The sequence below is a fragment of the Haemaphysalis longicornis genome, unplaced genomic scaffold, assembly GCF_048455015.1.
Source record: "Haemaphysalis longicornis isolate Haplotype H1 unplaced genomic scaffold, Haemaphysalis longicornis Haplotype H1 scaffold_1, whole genome shotgun sequence".
Classification (NCBI taxonomy): Eukaryota; Metazoa; Arthropoda; class Arachnida; order Ixodida; family Ixodidae; genus Haemaphysalis; species Haemaphysalis longicornis.
The window spans coordinates 112,095,494-112,099,477 of NW_027526203.1; the positions used below are offsets into that span (position 1 = coordinate 112,095,494).

Sequence of the window (3,984 nt, forward strand, 5' to 3'; positions counted from 1 at the left end):
TTCACGTGCACGTGTGATTTTGGCTCAGGTATTCCTAGCAGTGTAATCTAAACATCACTCAGGTTTATTTTCACTGCTCAAAGCGTGTCGCAGGGTCCCTTTAAAAAGACCTACCGCAGTTTTCTTGACTATTTGCGGAATGTTAGTGTTTGGTACGAAAACATTGAGCATTTATTTTTACGATGTGGGAAGTTCAAGAAGTCTATTGGTCATTCTGCAACTCTGGACTTTGGTGGTCTTTCTTTTGGCGGTTAACAAACCTTTTGTTTTATACAATCTGAGATCAAGGTAATAAAAGAGCCGTGCAACTCATCTCGAAACCATAGTTATTTATTTCACTCAGACCACTACGATGGCTGCGAGAATTTTGTTGGTGACTTCTTCGTCGTTCACGTTTGTGGGTTGCGGAATGGTTGGTCGCGATCACTTCATTCAGCCGTGGAATCCACGTCCTCCGCCGAATCCTCTGCCACCGCCGAATCCTCGGCCACCGCCGAATCCTCGGCCTCCGCCGAATCCTCGACCTCCTCCGAATCCCCGGCCACCGCCGAATCCTCGGCCGCCTCCGTATCCCCGGCCGCCGCCTACGAACTGAGCCGCTGCCAGGCTGCACATGGCGGCCAGGACCAAGAGAGCCAGGAGGATGGACTTGGTGCGCGTCGAAATCATGGCTCAGCTGAGGGAAGGAATAGAGCGACGTGCGCAACTGTCAGGAAACCATCCTGAGAACCAAGATTTTAAACTTCGTCGAACTATTCAGATATGAAACTGGAATGAACCCTGCACCGCTTATGCCATCCATTCCCACTGCACAGAGAAATATAAACGCTCATTCGGTAAGTTCTTGCGCAAAATATTTATGTCACATATGCAGAGGTGCTTCTGGGGGTAAAGTATTGTAATGCCAGTGCACTCCCAGCGTTCCAAGTTTCTAGAGCGACGATCAAAACGACTAGCCACCACATAAAAGCACCAATCGTTTTTTGCAGAATATAGCTTTATTTTCTGGTCGGCAATATTTTAAGGCATTTTATTCAGGAAAGGAATGGTCCCTTTCAACTATTTGACTCCTCTCTAACTCTGTTTTCACATTCAGATGTCTCAATACGCAAATTCACATTTTTATACCCTTTGACGCTACGCCCCCTATAAATGGCCCCCCGCCCCCTCCTTCCCCCGTGACTCTCCGCAGCATTCTGCCCACCAATATTTCCTGAACCAATATTCTATTGTTGCAGGAATTTTTACAGATGGAGAAACGGTGCCGAACAAACTTTACGGATATTTATTTCCGGTAGTGTTCACGTAGACGCCAGCGACGACTAAGCTTCGCCCAGCGGTTTTGTTGTTACAGCCAGCCGCTAGAAATTACGCGAAAAGGGCTGGGAACCAATACTTTTTAAACTGCGCATCTTTTGTGCCTGTCGCACGCACACGATGATACCACGTTATGACGACAGGCCACTTTTATAAGACATTATGTTTAATATAAGCTGATGTCATGCTCTCCGCTGGAAATTTTTAGGCTTGTGGGCTAAAGGCACCCGGGTTGCTTTTATGCATTAACAGGTGCTTCTCCGATATAAATTCTTAACTGAGCAGGGCCCTTTGGTCGTTTGTTCTTTCGCTTTGCATTTATTTTATTGCTACTCTTTTTTTTTTTTTTTTTTGCTGAGAATGATCTCCCACGCCTGTTCGTGTAGCTTCTCAAGCCTCTCAAAGATGTTCGACCCGCAACTGGAAAAATGTACTCGGGCAGTGCGGCACAGGAGTAATTGGAGATTTATGGGCGAGGCCTTCATCCTGCATTCGGCTTAAATAGGCGGATGATGTAGGATAATCCGGCACTGGCTTTAAATTTCAGCATTGATTACCAGACGTCTGACAGTAGCGCCGATGGTGCCCCGTTTCTTTCCTTATTTGTCGTTCGCGCTTAAGTTTAAACGATGCATTTCAACCAGACTTCTCGCATTATTAATATTACATTTATTAATACTTTCGGCAAGCTGATGCTAGGAAGGTAGTTTGCTTTCCAAGGAGTAGCGAGAGCAGGCCGCGCTATGCTAACACTTTATTAGGTATTTATTGCCGATAACACCTGCTGTGAATGGCAGAATTGCTTAGAATACGTATGGAAGAATTGCTATACGTATGACTGACAGAATTGCTAGTAATATGTATGGCAGAATTGCTAGGTAATACGCATTCCGCAATAACGCCGTCACATAATAGTAACGTTTTCACATAACATAACGCCCACACAAATAACGCATCACATAAGTAACAAAAATGCTTTAACCTAAAAACGTTCACACAATTTATTTAGTCACGTATCAGAATATATTTAGACAACGACATAAGTCGATTCTATGAGCCCAAACGAGCACGACGTTTTCGTGATAACGGAAGCATCTACCTAAAACTCTTTGTTGCAGGATTCGAATAATTGTTCTGACGCTCTGCTTTCCAAAGAGAGTTTGAAGTTAGGTGCTTCACTGTAATACTCCTAATGGGCTTCGATATGGTGCTCAAGGCGCCATTGGTTCCGAAAACTCCATAATAAACATTGCCGTCTCCCTGTTCATCGTCTTCAAAGGGGCTAAATACAACCATTCTATGCGCTGGACACAAAAGTAAATACGTGCAGTCGAATGTTTCCTATGCAGGCGCCCGGCCCTCGAGGTGTATCTTTGTCCATACAAGAGGACTATATGCTCATACTCTGTTTACCAAGCACCTCGGTAAAGCACGCTAATATTTGAGGACGCTGTTATTTTAATATTAGCAATATCATAATCGCCTTTTTTATAAGGACGCAATGGCATGCCCCTTCGTGTTATACGATGTATAAGCTTTTATACACGCCTTCCCTGCATTCCCTGAGCAGAGAAAATATCCGCACAATCGAGCGCTTAATTCAGTTCAGCTGATGCTACAAATACAGGGAAGGGCTCACAAACACGGTTTGTCTTTGTGAGCCCGACAGCAAGGACATCAGAGTCTCAAAACATTCAGGCAACAAGTGCAAACGACAAAACAACCTCTAAAAAATACCAGCTCATTGACAATGCTAGGGGAGGCAAAATTATAAACACCCCCGTGGTTTAAGAATCAGGACTGCGGGAAAGCAAATCGAATCTTGTCAGGATGCTACGTTCGTGCTTTCGCACAGCGTCCTCCGTTCCAACTCACGTTTTGCTCCGGGGTGCAAGTTGGGATGCGATGAGGTTGCGTATGCGCTCCATAGCAGACAACGGGGTGCTTATATACCGCATCACTCCGGACGTGGGTCGCGCTCAGCGCGCGTCCGCTTCCAGCGACTGGCTTCCTTCGGGAGGTCGCGCGGTGGCTTCTCCGGTGCATACCCGCGCACCATCTGGCAAGTTCCTAAGATTGCTGCGCGTCCGCAGGTGCAGCCCGAGATACACCAAGCGTTAAAAATAAAAATTTAAGGACAACAAATAAGGATCCGAGAAAACAACAAGGAGACCACGTTTCCGCAGAATAATCACCTTCTCTCAAAGATTATGCCCAGAGGAAGGAGGCTCTTCCTTTCTCTGAAATCGGGAACCTGTAGAACACGCATATTAAATGCTTTTTCTAGAAGTGTGAAAGACGGTCAGCGGTGGTCGTGCTTCATTAATTATTGCTTTCCTATTCCTCGCAAGGACGGAAGTTTCTCACTGTTCTGATCAAGTAAAGGCAAAAGCCAAACAAGAAAGGATTTTAATATTCATCCCATACGTGTTTGGACTGGGCCATTTTCAAGGTACCGGCACAGCTTTTACACCTTTTATAGCATAGAGATAAGCTCCCCCAAGTCCAGCTGACTCCAGAACAGAAAAACAGAAAGGATGGCTAACCCTGTCAACTCCTTTAGCAAGGTAAATTTGAAGGAACGCAAGCTTCGCAGCACCATCGGATGGGCACTATAATACTGAGCGAGGCATATGGATGTTCGTCTGAATGTTACACCCCTGAGCC

The 3,984-nt window shown here is 45.6% G+C and overlaps 1 long non-coding RNA gene across 1 annotated transcript; it reads right to left on the minus strand.

The window, feature by feature from the left end:
- Positions 1-314: 314 nt before the first annotated feature.
- LOC144165385 (uncharacterized) lies at positions 315-3,329 on the minus strand. The gene is made up of 2 exons (XR_013321459.1): positions 3,193-3,329; positions 315-676 (listed from the first exon to the last, which is right to left on the minus strand). It is a non-coding gene; the product is annotated as an uncharacterized LOC144165385 (long non-coding RNA).
- Between the last annotated feature and the right edge of the window lie 655 nt (positions 3,330-3,984).